This window comes from Choloepus didactylus, chromosome 15 (assembly GCF_015220235.1).
Source record: "Choloepus didactylus isolate mChoDid1 chromosome 15, mChoDid1.pri, whole genome shotgun sequence".
Taxonomy (NCBI): domain Eukaryota; kingdom Metazoa; phylum Chordata; class Mammalia; order Pilosa; family Megalonychidae; genus Choloepus; species Choloepus didactylus.
In genome coordinates, this window is record NC_051321.1 from 43,933,947 (window position 1) to 43,953,657 (window position 19,711).

General features: G+C 35.1%; 1 protein-coding gene across 4 annotated transcripts in view; it reads left to right on the top strand.

Moving 5' to 3' along the window:
- The window catches only part of TBC1D12 (TBC1 domain family member 12), a 205,416-nt gene that overhangs the window by 103,627 nt on the left and 82,078 nt on the right, over positions 1-19,711 (top strand). The window lies entirely within an intron of this gene.

The following is a 19,711-nucleotide window of genomic DNA, read 5'->3' on the forward strand; positions in this document are numbered from 1 at the left end:
TTGAAAGTGTTGGAACATAATTTTTTGATTACTTACTTTATTGGTGTGTGTAGCATTAGAACATTTGAAAACAGTTTTTTGTTTTTAGTTATGCTTAAATATGTTACTCTTGGTGCAAAATTTGGCAAAGTGATACAAACTAGCTCCTTCAACATTGTTAAATTGTTGAGGGGCTGGACTATATTTAGAATTTATTTTTTTAAAGTATTTAATATTGTAACACCCTTGCATGTCTTATTTCACCTTATTTACCTAATGTATTGTCACTTGGAAGAGATATTGAATAATTGCCTTTCCAGCTGCATGTGTGTTCTTTATTTATAGTTAATGGTAAGTTATGATGCATTTCCCATGTGTGTATAAATGTCTTTCATAAAAGTTAATTTATGTAGTCTGAAGAGTGAGAACTCATAAAAGCTCTGGGCCTGTGCTTCTGGGAGAGGGGTAAAGTATGGGACTCAAGAGAGAAAGTTAAATTACTTAAAGAAAACTAGAAGATTAAAAACATTATGTCCTCATAAATTGAACAGGGAAGAATTTGAAGAGAATTTTTTTTTCCTGTTAACAGAGACAGAGGCTTGGAAAGGGGTTGCATTTGAAAAATTTCCAAGTACCTGTTATTTGATTATATGCATACAGTTTAAATATCAAAATTATATTAAAAGCTTTATTCATTTTGTCTTTATTTCAGTCTTGTATATTAATAACTGCCAAAATGAAGTTTCTTGAGATACTCCTATATGTCAGAGGTGATGAAAAGCTTTGTCCCAAAGGATTCATTTAAGCTGGGATTCTGGGATGGGTTTATCTCTCCTAATTCACAGAATTCTTGAATAAAATTTGGAACCAGTAAAGGCTGATTAAAGTAAATACTAAATTAAATCATAATCATCTAAACCCTCTATACCCTAAACATGATGGTTTCCATAGCTCTTGGATTGTATTGTGTAAGAAAACCCTTTATCTTGGGCGGATGTGGTCCTGAGGTGATAGAAGTGGCAACATGGAAGTTTCTTCCATTCTGAACCATTATTCTGGCTTTCTATAAACTATTCACTATGAAGGCCCCATAAATAGAAGGGTTTACTTCCTGATGTGGGTTTAACATTAACCCCTTTAAGAGTGTTCCCAGTATCCGTGAGTGTTTATCACTGAACCTCAGTCGAGTCAGTAAATGTATATATCAGGCTATTTTGTTTTTTTCCTTGTCTTTAGATTAGATCCTGTCTTCTGTTCTCTCTTCTCTCCAGTTCCCATGTTTTGCTTTTTAAAGAAGTTATTCAAAGACTCTTGCCACCCTCTCCTAAAACTCATAGTATCCACAGGGCAAACAGGACATGTGACACCAGGTACATGTTGTTCCAGAGGGAGGGAATGACTGGGGATTACTGGCAGGCATTGCTACTGGGAAACCGGCTCCCACTCCCATGCCCTGGGGCACCTACTATGCACTAGTTGGTATTTTTCAAAGCTGGTGTGCAAGATGATTTGAAATAGTGGGCATTTTAGTATTACTATTTATGTCTTTTAGTTTTCCTTTTCACTAAAAATTTTTAAAAATTAATGCATTACACAGTTCAGAACCAAAAGGTAACTTGACACTAAAAGCATGATCCATAGAAGGAAAAGTAGATAAATTGGACCTCTTTAAAACTGAAAACTTTTGCTCTGTGAAAGCCCATGTGAAGAGGGTGAAAAGACAAACTACACATTGGGAGAAAATAATTGCAAATCACGTATCTGACAGAGAACTGGTATCTAGAGTATAGAATAAAGAACTCTCAAAACTCAACAATAAAAAAAACAAGTATTTCAATTTAAACATGAGCAAAAGGATAGAGCTGCCGCCCCACTCCCGGAGCCCTGCAGATCTACAGTAAACCACTACCCCTGCCCTAGGAACCCTTCAGGTCTGCAATAAGCCACTGCCCCACCCTTAGGAATCCTGAACATTAAAGTTTTATACTTCCCCGCTTCCAAAACCTTCCCCACTTTCAAACCGGCCAACGGATACTTGTCAGCTACCCGCTTTCCCCAGAGTAGCCACTGAGAAACTGCGTACATCAACCTGCCAGCCTCCCTTTCCCTGGACAAAGAACTTCCCACCAACCATCGTTTATAAACCCTATTGTTCCCTTGGCTCAGGGCTGTTGCCATTTTCTTAGGCTTCAGCCTGCCTGCCCATGGACAAACAATAAAACTTCTTTTGATCGGGGGGAAAAAAAAATGAGCAAAAGGTATTAATAAACATTTCACCCAACAGGATACACATAAAGAGATGTTCAGCATCATTAGCCAATAGGGCAATGCACATTAAAACCATAATGAGATATCACTACACATTTATCAGAATGGCTAAAATTAAAAATGTGATAAACCAAATGCTGGCCAAGAGGTAGAACTGTTGGATCTCCCATAAATTGCTGGTGGGAATGTGAAATGGTGCTATCATTCTGAAAAAGAATTTGGCAGGTTCTTATAATAATAAACATGTAGTTAACATATGATGCAGCAGTTGCACTCTTGGGCATTTATTCCTGAGAAATGAAAACTTATGTTCCCACAAAAGCCTGTATATGAATGTAATGTTCACAACTTTATTTGTAAAAATCCCAAATTGGAATCAGCCCAGATATACTTCAAAAGGTGAAAGATTAAACAAATGCTGTACACCCATACTATGGAATACTACTCAGCGATGAAAAGAAATGAACTATTGATACATGCATTACTTTTAATTGATCTCAAGGGTATTGTGCTGAGTGAAAAAAAACAAATCCCAAAAGATTACATCCCGTATGATTCCACTTACCTAACATTTTGAAATGACAACATTTTAAAAATAGAGGACAGATTAGTGGTTGCCAGGGGCCAGGGAGGGCGGGGGGGGGGGGGGGTAAAAAAAGGAAAACCAACTCATAGTCTCATCATTTCTTATATTTCCCTCGCTGTACACCTACACTTTCTTTCTAGATAACCTCTTCAGCTACCAAGGCATCAAAGTGTGGCATAGTACCATTCTGCCACTACTAAATTGTGTGACCTCATGTTAGCCAACTCTTAAGACTTTCCTCTAGCAGAACTTGAAGAACAAAATTCTTGAGTTGACCCTAGATTCTTGTCTGGCTTTCATTTCAATGAATACGTAATTTATTGACTGTGTATAATACAATAGTGTTAGGTTCTTGAAATATAAATAATAAAGAGTCCTAGCCTTTGAGTTATTATAATGTAACTGGGTAGCTAGGTGGGGGGGTTCATATGTAACTATAATATGGTTTGGTTAAGTGCTATTTTAGAGGTTTGAACAGAGGGTGAGTATAGATGAGAGAAGGATTAATTCTGCTAAGAGATGACATGAGCATTGTGTTCTGAAGTACTAGTAGGAGTTCACAAAGTAGACAAGATAGGGAAAGTCATCCCAGATAGAGGAAACTGAATGAGCAAATAGGAATGAGCAAGATCTATTTGAGATTTATTAGTAGGCCATTATTATCAAGCATGTAGGTTAGCTGGTGAATTAACCACAAGGCTAGAGAATTGGCTTTTATCCAAAATACTTTTAAGTAAGGTCCAGAAACATCAAGTTCATATAGTAGAAAGATAATTCTGGAGGCATTATAGTAGCTGAATCAGAAGAGGGTAAGTCTGCAGACAAGGACAGTAATTAAGATTGATTGTAATAATCTATGATTCTGATTCCCAAACACATTGGTTTGTTAGAATTACACAGGGAATGTGTTAAAAATACAGATCCCTCGGCCCCTGCAATGAATTCTTAATGTCAATTTTGTGTTTTCAATTCTTGAGTTCCTGGTTGGTTCTTTTTCAGATCTGCTATATTTTTATAGTTTACAGTTCCCTGCTGAAATTTCAAGTTTGGCTTTATCTCCTTGAACATAGTAAGTATAGTTGTTTCATAGCCTGTGTCTGATAATTCCAATGTCTGGAAATCATGTAGGTCTGTTATATTGCATATTGTTTCTGCTAGTTTTTGCTTATGGCGTTTTGTCTCTTTATGTGCCTGGTTATATTTGCCTTGGTGTTGGATATAGTGTATAGTATTTAAAAACATTGTATGTGGAAAACAATTTGAGAGCTAAGATGATACCATCTTTTGGAGGTTTCAATTTGTCTCTCAGGTGCCTGATAGTTAGTGCTATCAGGCACCTCAGGATGATGTACAGTTCATATTTATTGTATTTGGGTCATTTTTATTAAGTTATGATATCTGATTTTTGACTGTCAAATCAACTTTGCATTCCTGTGATAAACTCCATGTATTCATAGTCATTACCCATTTTATGTATTACTGGACTCAATTTGCTGATATTTTGTTGAGGATTTTTGCTTTTTATATTCATGAGGGATACTGGTCTGTAGTTTTCTTTTGTCTTTGATATTGATATTGGAATAAAACTGGCATCATTGAATGAATTGGGAATTGCTTCATCCAGCTCTATTTTAAGAAATAATTTGTGTAGAATTAGTATTATTTCTTTCTTACGGGTTTGATGGAAATCACAAGTGAAATCATCTAAGTCAGAGTGTCTCAATCTAAGAACTACTGACATTATGGGTAAAATAATTCTTTGTTAAAGGGAGCTGTCCTGTGAAATGTAGGATAATATTGAGCAGCATCCCTGGCCTCTCTCCATTAGATGCCAATCGCATACCCCTCCCCACACACACACAGTTGTGGCAACCAAAAATGTCTCTAGACATTGTCACATGTCCCCTGAGAGGCAAAATGAGCTCCAGTTGAGAACCACTGATCTACGCCAAGCCTGAAGTTTTTTTTTGTTGTTGTCATTGAGCATATTTTTAATTATAATTACTTCAGTTGATAGGGAGCTATTCAAGTTTTGTATTTCTTCTTGAGTCGATTTTAGTAAATTGTGTCTTTCAAGAGTTTTTTATATTTCATCTATATTGAATTTATTGGAATAAAATTGTTCATAAAATTCTCATTATTATCCTTTTAATATCTGCTTGATATGTAGGGATTATCTGTTACATTTCTGTTGTTAATTTCTATCTTTTTTTCTTGATCAGTTTCAGTAGAAGTTTATCAGTTTTATTGATCTGTTAAAAGAAACACCTTTTCTTGCACTGATTATCTTTTTTCTCTGTTTTCTATTTCATTGATTTCTGTTCCATATTATTTACTTCTTTCTGCTTGCTTTGGATTTAATTTGTTCTTCTAGTTTTTAAAGTGGATCATTAATTCTAGACCTTTCAACTTTTTCATATGTGTTTTAAGCTGTAAATTTCCCTGTAACTGATGTTTACTACATCATAAATTTTAGTATGTTGTGTTTTTATTTTCATAGAATTAAAAATATTTTCTTTTCCTTAGTTATTTCTTCTTTTACTCATGGATATTTAGAAGTGTGTTGTTTTAATTTCCAAATATTTTAGAATTTTCCAAATATGTTTCTGTAAGTGATTTCTAATTTAATTCCTTTGTAGTCAGACAGTACAGTTATCCTTTCCACATTGTGACTTTCCCCATCGTGTTTTCAGTATATCATGGGTTGGCATAAAAAATTAAATGGCAGCTTTTTGGGAGTCAATACATGAAAGCCAGCAGACACACAGAGGCTAGAATTGTAGAGATAACTTAAAAAGTTCAGTAACTCATAAATGCATAAAATGTATGTACTGTTATGTATATTACCTATACTGTAGGTATTTTACTATTTATTAGCATAAATGAACAGCTACACAATTTTTTTTCTTGAAATTAAATTTGTAGTAAAAGAACTGCAGTTTTACACACTGGTTTGGAGAAGCCAGGTGTGTTTATGGCAGTCTGTCACGTGACATCTCGTGGTGATTTCACAGTGATCTTTGCATCTCGAGTTTTTCGTATCTTGTGTCCTATCATGGGCCCAAGTGTTGTGTTCCTAGTGATTTGGAAAGTGCTCCCAAGAAACAGAGGATACTGATGAACTTGAAGGGAAAAGTATAATTGTTAGATATACTTCATTAAGGCAAAATGGTTGCTGCAGTTGGCCGCCATTAGCTGCAGCTACACCAATAACTGCAAAATATTTACATAAGCCACGTGATTCACATCTCTCTTGCATATAAAGTGCAACATTCTTTTGGGTGCAGGATTGTAATAAAAAAAGCATTCCAGTCGACTCTAGCATCATATGAGAAAAGGCTAAGTCCTTACATGATTCCCTAAAGGAAAATGAAAGTGGAAAGGTCTACTCCTATGGATTTTCAGGCCAGCAAAGGCTGGTGTGAAAATTTAAAAAGGTTTAGCCTATGCACTGTAAAAGTAATGGGAGAGGCAGTGCCTGCTGATAAAGAGGCAGTTAAGGAGTTTCCTGAAATCCTGAAATAAAAAAATTTTATGCAAATTTTCCAGATTGTGGGAGCACCACACCCCTAACCCCTGCAATGTGGAAAGGATAACTTGTATACATTTTGCATTTTCTATCTTTTTCAATTTATTGAGACTTGTTTTATAGCTCGCTCTCTCTCTTTCTCTCTGTGTATATATATATAACTTATCTTAATGAATGTTCCCTGTGCACTCGAAAAGAATGTGCTTTTTGCAGATGTTAGGTAGAGTGTTCTGTAGATGTTTTGTCAAATTAGATGATGATGTTCAAGGCTTGTATATTTTTACTGAGTTTCTGTCTACTTGTTCTGTCAATTACTAAGAGAAGTAATGAAATCTTCACCATAATCTACTTGGCTAATTTTCCTTTCATTTTTGTCAATTTTTAATAAATGAAATATCCTTCTTTTCCCTGGTAATGTTTCTTATTCTGAAGTTTTTGTCTGCTTTTAATTTAGCCACTCCAGCTTGTTTTCAATTAATGTTTGCATGATATTTCTTTTTCTAATCTTTTACTTATTATCTGTTTTTATATTTAAAGTGATTTTTTTTGTAGATAGCTTATAGTTGGGACTTGCTTTTCTGTGTAGTCTGATAACCTCTGCTTTTTAAATGTAGTGTCATTTAATGTCATCATCAATATGGGTTGGGTTTAAGTTTATAATGCTATTTCTTTTTATGTTGTCCCATATGATTTTTGTTTATTTTTTTTTCTCTTTTCCTACTTTCTTTTGGATTAAATGAGTATTTTTAGTACTCCATTTTATCTCCACTGTTAGCATATTATCTATACCTTTGTTTTATGTTTTTCAGTGGTTGTTCTTGGCCAGGAGTTCTTAAATTTTTTTATCTCATGACCCTTTTGTAGTCATATTTATTGAAGATCAAAGAGCTTTTGTTTATGGAAAGTGTATCAATAACTAGTGCATTCAAAATTAAAACTGAAATGTTAAAGTATTTATTAATTTATTTTAAAATAATATTAAAGCCATTACATGCTAGCATATATAAAGAACATATCATTTGTGAAAAATAAGTATTAAACCAAACTAGTGCAAAGAGTGGCATTGTTTTACATTTTTGCAAATCTCTTCATTGTTTTGCTTAATAAAAGAGAGCTGGCTTCTCACTCTAATTCTACAATTAAATTTCTTGCCATATGTTGTTTTAGTTTAAGCATATCAAGAAAATCTGGCATCACATAAATATGTAAACGGTAAAGGGAAGAATATTAGCCTTTTTTAGATAATTGTGGATATTATTCCTTGATACCACTCCAAAATTAATCAAGTTATAGTTTCTTAAAAATCAGTTAAACTGTGGAATCTGAAACCATTTATCTCTTTTATGTTAAAATCCATTGATCTATGTTGCACTTTCAATGGATTTTTTTTTTTACTCCTTCTTGGTTTTGTAACATCACACACTGGAAAATACCAGTTCACAAAATTATGCAGATCTTCCAAATGTTGAGACGTTTCCTTATACAATATCAAAAAATTACAATAATACCACTACCGATCTCATCTGAAAAGTTTAAGTTATTGGAAGCTGTCAGGCATTTGGTGGCATTTGCAAGTTTGGCAGAATTTTACTTTTCATTTGAAAGGTTGAATTTTATTATTGGCAATAATTACTGTCAGTTGTTTTCCTTGGAATCACTGACTCAGTTCATCCTTTTTGTGTTGATTTTTAATTTTATTTTGGAGTAATGTTTAGATTTTCAGAAAAGTCACAAAGATAATACAGAGAGTTTCTGTATAACCTTCAAACAGTTTCCCATAACACTAGCATCTTAAATTATCCTCATCATTTGTCAAACCTGAGAAACCAGCATTGGTATATTAGTATTAACTAGACTCCAGACTTCATTCAGATTTAACCAGTTTTTTCACTAATGTCCTTTTTCTGTTTCAGGAACCAATGCAGTATACCACATTGTATTTTGTCATCATGTCTCCTTAATCTGTCTAGCCTTTGATAGTTTCTCATTTTTTCCTTGTCTTTCATGATCTTGACACTTTCAGGTATTTTGCAAAATGTCTTCAATTTGGTTTTGTCTGTTTTTTCATGACTTGACTGACAGGGGTTATGTTTTTTGGGGATGAGGAATACCAAGAGAGAAAGGGTCCACTTTCTTTAGTTTTGAAGATAACTGCCAAATACACAGGTCTGAATAACTGTAATTTGCCATCAATTATTCTTTTAAGTAAAAGTTGTGTTTCATGTAAAAGGGGTTTGTCCACTTCCCAGCTCACAAGTACTTTTCTTCTAGGCAACTATTATACTTTGATGTGCAGCAAAAATTCTTTATGTGGACTTCTCTTTCTGTCACACAAAATTAAAAGTCAAGAATAAGAATAATTTTTATTGTTTCATCATGGGCATTCTTAAGTGAAACTTTTTTTGTCACAACAAACACAATGATTATTAGTACAATTTGGCATCACTGCCTGATTTGTGCTAGGGCACCTGCAGTTTAATTCAACTGTGCTTTAACATCATTAGTGCAAATGCCAACACAGTGACAAGGACAAATAAAATATTAGCAATATCATGAATATAGTTTTGACTTTGCAGTACCCATGAAAGCATCTCTGGGATCTCCTTGGGTCCTTCAATTACGTTTTGAGAACTACAACATTAGGGCTAATGATAAGATACTATATTGTATTATGATTATGATAATTATCTTTAATTTATCCAGTCTTCCTTCAAATTATGTTATACCACTTCAAGTCTAATATAAAAACCTTACAGCAATATACCTCCATTCTCTCCCAACTTCTGTGCTGAAAACCTGTCAATATATTGGTATTGTTTTTGCTTTAATAGTCAGATATTCCCTAAAAAAATTTAAAATGAGAAAAATGTCTCATATTTATTCATATTGCTATTTTTGGTGCTTTTCATTTCATTGCCTAGATCCATGTTTTCATGTGATAACAAATTCTTTCAACCTGAAAAATTTCCTTTATTATATCCTAGTGCAAATCTACTTATAACATATTCTCTTAGGTTTTCTCTATCTGAAAATTTTTTTTTACTTCCATTTTTGATAGATTCTTTCTCTTGGTATGGGATTCTAAGCCAACATTTTTTTTTCATTTTATTTTTTCCTTTCAAAATTAAAAGATTTTCCATTGTCTTCTGACTTGCATAACTTCAGATGAAAGTATGGAGTCATTTTCGTATTTGTTTCTTTTTACATAATGTGCTTTTTTCAAACTCTGGCTGATTTTAAGATTTTCTTTTTAGCACTTGTTTGCAGATATTTTATTATGATGCACTTTGGTGTGATTTTATTTGCGTTTATTCTGCCTAGAGTTCTTGGTCTGCGGGTAATAGTTACCATAAAATTTGGCAAGTTTTCACTCATTATTTTCTCAAACATTTTTCTCCCCTCTTTGACAGACTCCAGTTACATATGTGTTAGGCTGCTTGATATTGCTTCCTAAAGCTCTGTTTGTTTCTTCTTTCTTTTTCCCTTTTTGTGCTTAATTTTGGATAGTTGCTGTTGCTATATCCTTGAGTTCATTGGTATTTTCTTCTCCATTTTCTAATATGCAAAATATGAAATGAAAATTTCACTGGATGGTATTAACTGTGGATTAGACACTGTAGAAGAAAGCAAGCTCATTGATAATTTCTTAGTGGGTGGGGGGGGTAAATTAGCTCTAAAGACAAAGCTACTGTAGACCTGAACTAAAAAGCTTTTAAACAAGCCATGAAAGACTTAAACTGACATGCAACCCATGAAAGACTTAAACTGATGTGCAAGAAGCTTAACTGCAAGGCAGAACAAAGTCAAGCATTATTTAGCATTCAACAGTGTAAAATTCGCACTGTGTGACATTCAGTAAAGAGACCTCTGGGGTCTCTACTGAATGTCCTGTGTACTCAGTGATGACTTTCCATTCCGATTGGTGGGAATGTGAATAATTTGCATCCCTGGGTGAGCACTGGGTACTCTTTTGCTTGTGATTCCCCAGTAATTGTTTTTTCCATAGAAGTTGTTCTTTGTCAGTCTTGTACTGCTTCACCCTGCACATGCAGAGGTTGGTATTCAGCCAAAGACTCAAGAGAACTCCTATAATATTTCTGAAACTTCTTCTCAATAGAGTACTTGTTTTCCCTGCTGCTCTGGCCTACAAATTCTAGCCACCCTTCCCCCACCCCACCTCCAGCCTTCCAAACTAACAGCCAGGCTCTCTTCGAGTTTCCCCTTTCTGCAGTGATATCCACAAAATTGCCTCCTGGTACAAGAATGGGGTAATAGTAAGGCTCACTTTGTTTCCCCTTTGCCAAGGATCACAAAATTTGTTTTCAGCAAGAAAGAAGGTGTGAATTACCCAGAACATGAAGTAGGAATCTGCCCTGTCTCTTTGAAGAGTAATTATTATTATTGTTGTTGTTGTTGTTGTTTTATTATTATTATTTTGCCTACTGTGATCAATTTGGGGGCCTTTAAGGTTTCCCAGAACACATCTTCTTCACTTTGTCCAAGTTGTTGAAAATAGTGCTTTTTAAGTCTGTGTATTGTCTTGTAACTAGAAATTTTGTCTCAAGTATTTTATAAATATAATTACAGTATTTTCATTTATTTTATAGGTGTAAAATTATGATCTCTATAACCTGATCTCCTGTCATGTTGATTTTTTAATGCAGTTTTATTGAGATATATTCACATTCCATACCATCATCTGAAGTGATCAAAGTTGATCACAGTATCATCATATAGTTGTGCCTTCATCTCACAGTCAATTTTTGAACATTGACATTACTCCAGAAACTAAAAATAAGAATAAAAATAGTAAAAGGAACACCCAAAATATCTCATACCCCCCATATTATTCATTTCCTTTTTGTCCCCATTTTTCTATTCATCTGTCCATATACTGGATAAAGGGAGTGTGAGCCACAAGGTTTTCATAATCACATGGTCACACCGTGTAAACCATATAGTTATATGATTGTCTTTAAGAATCAAGTATACTGGGTTGCAGTTCAACAGTTTCAGGTATTTCCTTCTAGCTATTCTAATACACTAAAAACTAAGAAGGGATATCTATATAATACATAAGAATAACCTCCAGAATGACCTCTCGACTCCATTTGAAATCTCTCAGCCACTGAAACTGTATTTTGTTTCATTTCTCTTCCCTCTTTTGGTCCAGAAGGCTTTCTCAATCCTACAATGCTGGGTCTGGGCTCATCTCCAGGAGTCATGTCCCACATTGCCAGGGAGATTTATATCCCTGGGAATCATGTCTCATGTAGAGGGAGGGCAATGAGTTTACTTGTTGAGTTGTCTTAGAGAGGCCACATCTGAGCAACAAAAGAGATTATTTGGGGGTGACTCTTAGGCACAATTATAATTAGGCTTCGCCTCTCCTTTGCACTAACAAGCTTCATAAGTGCAAGCCCCAAGATCAAGGGCTCAGCCTACTAAACTGGTAGTCCCCAATGCTTGTGAGAATATCAGGAATTACCCAGGTGGAGAAGTTTAATATTACCACATTTCCCCCCAGGCCCTCAAGGAGGCTTTGCAAATACTTTTTATTCTCTGGCCAAATTACTTAGAGTTGTATCTGGGCTTCACGCTAACCTGTACAAACCAACCAGATCTCACCCCCTATTCAAAGTTCCATGTAGTTATGGTGTTTGAATAAACTGACCATACAAGTTAAACTATATAGTGTGCTATAGAAAATATAGATTTTTCACCTAATAAACATCTCTTCCTTTGGTTTCACAAATAAGTTGAAGTTTTAAATATCATCCTTTACCCTTTAGTCTGATTTACCTTAGTCCCAATCAAGTCTATTTCATTCATATCTCTAATTGAAGTCTAATCTCTTTTTCAGCCTTTTTTTACAATTGCTACGTGGGTTAATGCTGACATTCATAGCTGCCAAACTCTGGCTCTGAGTCTCAGGTGTCACACAGATAGCTGAAGTTACAGGGACCGACTGGGTTATACACAAACAGCTCAGCATCTCAGAATTTGGAAATAACTGTTTCAACTCATGAATGGATGTGGCTGCTGTAAGAGCTTGCAATCTAGGAACCTTTAAAATAAGCCTTCCCCTGATAACCTATACTCTCAGGTTCAATTCTGAGAGTTTGCAAATTTTATAGTTAGTCCATATTAGTGAGGCATTATAATGTTTGTCGTCTCAGTTCGGGCTTATCTCATGCAGCATAGTATCCTCACGGTCCGTTCACCTAGTTGCATACTGCATGTTCCTTGGTTTGCTAATGCTGCTTTTTTTTTTTTGCAAAATATCAGAAATGGATTGGCTTTTATAAAGCGGGTTTATTTGGTTACCAAGTTACAGTCTTAAGGCCATAAGGTGTCCAAGGTAAAGCATCAACAATAGGGTACCTTCCCTGGAGAAAGGCCATTGGCATCCAGAAAGTCTCTGTTAGCTGGGAAAGCATGTGGCTAGTGTCTGCTTGCCCGCAGGTTGAGTTTTAAAATGGCGTTTTCCAAAATGTCAGTGCCAGCTTTCAATGGCCATCTTCAAAATGTCTCTCTAAGTTGCCCCTAGTGTCTGGGCCTTTGTGGCTCTTTTTAAAGTACACCAGTAAATCAATCAAGACCCAACCTGAGTGGGCGGGGCCACACCTCCATGGAAATAATCTAATCAGCAGTATTACCCACAGTTGGGTGGGTCACATCTCCATGGAAACACTCAGTCAATAGATTCCAGTGTAATGAACACTGATACGTCTTCTCCCACAAGATTGCATTAAAGAACGTGGTGTTTTGGGTGACATATCCCAACCAGCCACCGCACAACTTCATTCCTTCTTGCCGCAGCTCAAAATTCCATTGTATTTATAAACCACAGTTCACCATTCTGTTTATCAGTTGATGTACCCTTAGGCCACCTCCATCCATTGAAAATTGTGAATATTGCCACCATAAACCTTGGTGTGCAAATGACCATTCTTGTCCCTGCTCTCATTTCTTCCAAGTATATACCCAATAATTGGGTTGCAAGGCCAAATGGCAGCCCCATACCTAGCTTCCACACTGCACCACACTGCCTTCTAGATGGGCTGCACCATTCTACTTCCCCACCAACAGGGAATAGGTACATCACTCTCTCCACATTTTCTCTAGCACTTGTATCCCTCTATTTTTTAAACAGTTTTATTCAGACACCATACAGTCCATCCTAAGTAAATAATCAGTGATTCCTTGTATGATCACATAGTTATGCATTCACCACCACAGTCTTTATGAGGTTATTTCCATTTCTTCCTCAAAGAAAGAGGAAGAGGAGAAAAAAAATTAAGAAAAGAAAAAGATAGAAGGAAAATAAAAATAATAAAATAAAATACAATGAAAAGGTCAGACTCCACCACCAGGAATCCCATAACAATTCCTTATATCCCCCTCTTATAGACATTCCGCTTTGGTATATTGCCTTTGTTATAATTAATGGAAGCATCTTACAATGTTACTGTTAACTATAGACTCTAGTTTGCATTGACTATATTTTTCCTCTATCCCATCCAATTTTCAATGCCTTGCAATGTTGACATTCATTTGTTCTCCCTTGTATAAAAACATTATGTTTGTACATTTAATCACCGTCATTGACCACTCTAAGTTTCACTAAGTTACACAATCCCAGTCTTTATCTTCTGTCTTTATTTATGGTGTTTTACATGCCTGTAGCCTTCCTCTTTCAACTGTACTCACACTCATCTTTGTTCAGAGTACTTACAATGTTCTGCTACCATTACACAGTAATGTGCTATCCATTTCTGGATTTATACAGTCAATCCTTTTGAACCTTCTGTATTCTTTCAGTATCAAATGCCCTATCTCTAATCTTCTTTTATCTCCTGATAACCTGTGTTCTCAACTTTAACTTTCAGTGTTTACTCATCATATTAGTGAGAACATACAGAATTTGTGCTTTTGTTTCTGGCTAATTTCACTGAGCATACTGTCTACTGTCTACCATTTAGTCTTTGGGATCTTATATGTCATATTTTATTATATTTTTGTTTTCCTCTCTCTCTCTCTTTTACCCTTACTGATAGTCTTCATTTCTGCACTCTTCTCCAAACCTCTCTCTCCTTGCTTTTTCTATCTGCCTGTAGTATTCCCTTTAGTATTTCTTGTAGAGCAGGTATCTTGTTCACAAACTCTCTCAGTGTATGTTTGTCTGAAAATATTATTAACTCTCCCTTATTTTTGAAGGACAGTTTTGCTGGAAATAGAATTTTTCATTGGCAGTTTTTCTATTCCAGTATCTTAAATATAACATGCCAGTTCCTTCTCACCTCCATGGTTTCTACTGAGAAATCCGCACAGTCTTATCGAGCTTCCCTTGTATGTGGTGAATTGCTTTTCTCTTGCTGCTTTCAGAATTCTCTCTTTGTCTTTGACATTTGATAATCTGATTATTAAGTGTCTGGGAGTAGATCTTTTTGGGGCCATTCTGCTTGGGATATGCCATATTTCTTGGATCTGTAATTTTGTATCTTTCAGAGGAGATAGGAAATTTTCAGTGATTATTTCCTCCATTATTCTTTCTGTCACCCTTCCCTTCTCTTCTCCTTCTGGGACACCCATGACATGTATATTCGTGTGCATCATGTTGACCTTCACTTCCCTGAGACCCTGCTCGTATTCCATTCTTTTTCCTATCTGTTTTTTTGTGTGTAGGATTTAAGATGTTCTGTCCATTAGTTCATGAATCATTTCTTCTGCCTCTTCAAATCTGCCATTATATGTCTCCACTGTGTTTTTCATCTCTTGCCTTTCATTCCCATAAGTTCTGCCCTTTGTTTTTCAAGCTTATGAGTTCTTCTTTATGGTCATCCCGTGCCTTCATTGTATCCTTCATCTCTTTTGCCACATTTTCCTTCACCTTTTTGATTTGATTTAGAAGATTTGTTTGAACATCTTTAATTAGTTGTTTCAACTCCTATATCTCACTTGAAGTGTAAGTTTGTTCCTTTGGGCCATATCTTCACTTTTCCTTGTGTAAATTGTAATTTTTTGTTGCCTAGGCATCTGGTTTCCTTGATTACCCTAATCAGATTTTCCCAGACCACATGGGCCTAGGTCTCAGGAGGAGGGTGTAATCAGTATCAAGTTTCCAGTTCTGTGCTGTGATCTCAGCCATTCCACACATTCCAGACTGGTATATGATGTGTGTCTGGGCACAGATGTCCCCCCAACAGTTGTTTCAGACTATTTTCTACTTATTCCTGGCTACTTACTAGTTGCTGTAGGGAACTAACTAAAATTCACACCTCCCTATGCTGCCATTTTGCCCCACCTCCTCTATGTTGATTTTTAAAAGTCTCTTTATGACAGTTTACAGTTGGGTAGTTTTACCTCTGAGAATCCTTATTGACTTTGTGTTCAATTTATTAGCATGTTTCTCCCACTTCAATTAAAAACAAAAACAAAAATGATCCATGAAGCGACCTCCCATACTGGTACTGATTGAGAAAAATTTCAAGATAATGCACTTTCTCTAAATAGTACTTTGCTGCTCAAAATTAATGTAGAGAAAACATTCATAATAAGAGAAATATTGTTAAGCAAATATGCTCCCTCTTTTCTGAAAGATTGTTTTGAGGAAAAATCTCTTTACACTTTAGTATATATAGTATTTTTGTTGTTGTTTTTTTGCCTTGGAGTCCGTAAGTCATTTTTCTACTTTATCATTATGGAAAGAGTGGAACAGTTGCCTGCCATGTCTTTGTCATACTTAGAACTGCTAGTTTCAGTCAAATTTTAATACAGTAGCTAGAACAAATTATCCTACAGCTATTTGTCAGCCCACTCCTAGCATTGATTTCATTTACTATTCTGGTTACCCCCAATTAAACATATTTTATAGAACAGAATATTTTCAGTTGAAAATAAAATGAATAAGTTAAATAAAAAACTAGTTCATTACAGCATCCTGTAGAAATATGTTTTGTATGTTACAAGAAATAACTAAATGCTTCTCATCTTGCATTTGGTAGAAAGCTGCCAATTACTCATAGAAGACGTCAGTTATAATTGAGCTTGGTTGGCAGAAAATGAGGCATACTGATACAGTATTTTCAAACATTACTGTAAATAAGCATTATTTACTTATTCCTTGAAGTATGATATTCCCAGTTCTTTTTTTTTTTTATTTTTTTAATCATCATTTTATTGAGATATATTCACGTACCACGCAGTCATACAAAACAAATCGTACTTTCGATTGTTTACAGTACCATTACATAGTTGTACATTCATCACCTAAATCAATCCCTGACACCTTCATTAGCACACACACAAAAATAACAAGAATAATAATTAGAGTGAAAAAGAGCAATTGAAGTAAAAAAGAACACTGGGTACCTTTGTCTGTTTGTTTCCTTCCCCTATTTTTCTACTCATCCATCCATAAACTAGACAAAGTGGAGTGTGGTCCTTATGGCTTTCCCAATCCCATTGTCACCCCTCATAAGCTCCATTTTTATACAACTGTCTTCGAGATTCCTGGGTTCTGGGTTGTAGTTTGATAGTTTCAGGTATCCACCACCAGCTACCCCAATTCTTTAGAACCTAAAAAGGGTTGTCTAAAGTGTGCGTAAGAGTGCCCTCCAGAGTGACCTCTCGGCTCGTTTTGGAATCTCTCTGCCACTGAAGCTTATTTCATTTCCTTTCACATCCCCCTTTTGGTCAAGAAGATGTTCTCCGTCCCACGATGCCGGGTCTACATTCCTCCCCGGGAGTCATATTCTACGTTGCCAGGGAGATTCACTCCCCTGGGTGTCTGATCCCACGTAGGGGGGAGGGCAGTGATTTCACCTTTCAAGTTGGCTTAGCCAGAGAGAGAGGGCCACATCTGAGCAACAAAGAGGCATTCAGGAGGAGACTCTTAGGCACAAATATAGGGAGGCCTAGCCTCTCCTTTGCAGCAACCGTCTTCCCAAGGGTAAAACTTATGGTAGAGGGCTCAACCCATCAAACCACCAGTCCCCTATGTCTGTGGTCATGTTAGCAACCCAGTTCTTTTAATATTGTCAGATTTCATTATAATAACCTGTAAAATCTTTAGTATTTAGTTCATCATTAAACTTTTATTTATAGAAGAACTATATGTATTTCTGTCATATAAAGAAGAATTTTTATTACGTGATAGGCATGGATTTAAATGAAAAATGAGTTCAGAAATTTCAACCAGGAGATTTTATTTGATTATATTTTTAAATGAAGTCTTATGTATTCCAACTACTTCTCAATTACTTGAGCACTACCATCTCTATATTCTCCTCTTGACTCAATTACTTAAGAGTATTTGTCCATATTATAAACAAGTTTGTCTTCATGTGTAGAAGGCACCTGTTGTTTAATGCTCAGCATGCAGTATCAGTTCTTCTTCAAACAATACTGAATAATTTAAGGTAAAACAAATGCTACTTCATTCCTAGTTCAACTCTCCAGAGGAAAACTTCTTAATAGTTCACATTCTGTGTTATTTTTATGCATATTTAAGCATATATAACTTCTTTGGTTACCATTTCTTGTAGTTACAGTATTGGAAAACACAATTCTAAAGGCTTAATCACATTTAAGTTTGTTTTTTTTTGTCAAGAATATTTCAAGAATGATGGTACATACCTCTTATTGCAGCATAACAAGAAACACATAATATCTGGTGGTCTCTTTTTGTGATGTTAAGATGGATAAGTGATTCAGTAGTTATCAGTGTGATCTACTCATTTTAAAGTTCCCCATCCCACCAAAAGTTTTATCTATATCATTATTTTAAATTGTCCCAGAGAACTACTTTACTGTCTGTTAATGTGTTAAAATACTAGACTGCTAAGATACCAGGCTCTGGAGCTATACTGCCTGTAACTTGTTTCTGTGACATTGGGCCAATGACTGTACATCTTGGTGCCTTAGTTTCCTCCACTTCGAATTAGGTGCTTCACTGACTTGTTTAAAGGATTAAATGTGCTAAGTATTTAAAATAATGCATGGTAGATAGTATATGTCAGTAAATGTTAGCTGCTATTATTAATATATTGATTCAGAAGTTTTATTTTGCTGTCTCTGCATTTGGTATTTGTCTGCATGGAAAATGCTGTGTTGGATAATATTCATTGCATTCTGTCTGGCAGGGAGATCAGGTTACATTGTAGGAAAACAGTGCGATTGAAATTATAACAAACTTCATATATCTCTCGAGCATCTATGATTTTTAATAAGAAAAACGGGTAGAAAAATAGTTTGTTACACTGGAATTTGTAATGAAGAAAAGAAACATTCAATATAATTAGATATATATACTAGATGTAAGGAAAGAAAATTTCAAAAGAGGAAAAAAAAATTCTGACCCTATGTCTTTTGACTCTGAAAGGCTGTATGATTTCGGGGATGGGAATTAATAAAAATGAACATACACAAACTTAAGTAATTTGAAAAGGAAGAAGTCTCTAAAAACCCAATGTGGTTAACCAAGGAAACTTACATTAACAGAGCATGGATTTAGTAGATGGAAAGGGAAATGCAGAACTAAAGACAATTCTAAAACAATAGTATAAACCTTTATAAATGGTGACAGGACCCACAAAGTAAGCTGAAGTTTTAGAAAATGCTTAAGATAGCATAAAATTTTAAAAAGAGTAATATTGTAAAAAAGAATAAGCTTCAAGAAAATCGTCAAATTTTTTAGAGGGATGGACATTCAGACATAATATCAGACATTCAGTAGGAAGTAACAGTCTTTGAGTTGAAAAGATATAGCAAGATGAATTACAGGCCATGGTAGGTAAGGGCCAGTAAGTGAAACACCTGACCATTTCAAGTGCGTTTAATTTCCTTCATTTAAATTAATATCCTCTCTAGCTACAAATGGACTTGCAGTTCTGCTCATGAAATCACTGAGTAATCTTTGAGAATTTCATGAAAAATTAAATTGGTACCTGAAAATGATCAGATGCTAAGTTGATTTTTTAGAAAGGGAAAAATATGGATTCTGGAGATTACAAGTCAGTAAGTTTATTATTGATCTTTGGCAAAATTTTAGCAAAAGTTTGTGAACAATGATAAAAGAATGCTCATATCTAGAAATTTAAATATGTTTATGAAGAACATATGTCAAATTAATAGAATTATCAATTAATGAATTAGAAATACTGTAGAAACAGTCTTAATATTAGTGAGGCATTTGAGTCTTTGACCATATTTTTTGATAAAATAAGTTGTTGGAGTATTGTTTGAATTTAGAGCAAATAGGTAGATTTATAGTAGATTCACAGTAGGTTGAAATCCAAAGTATGGGAACTCTGTATTTTCTGCATTATTTTTCTGTAAACCTACAA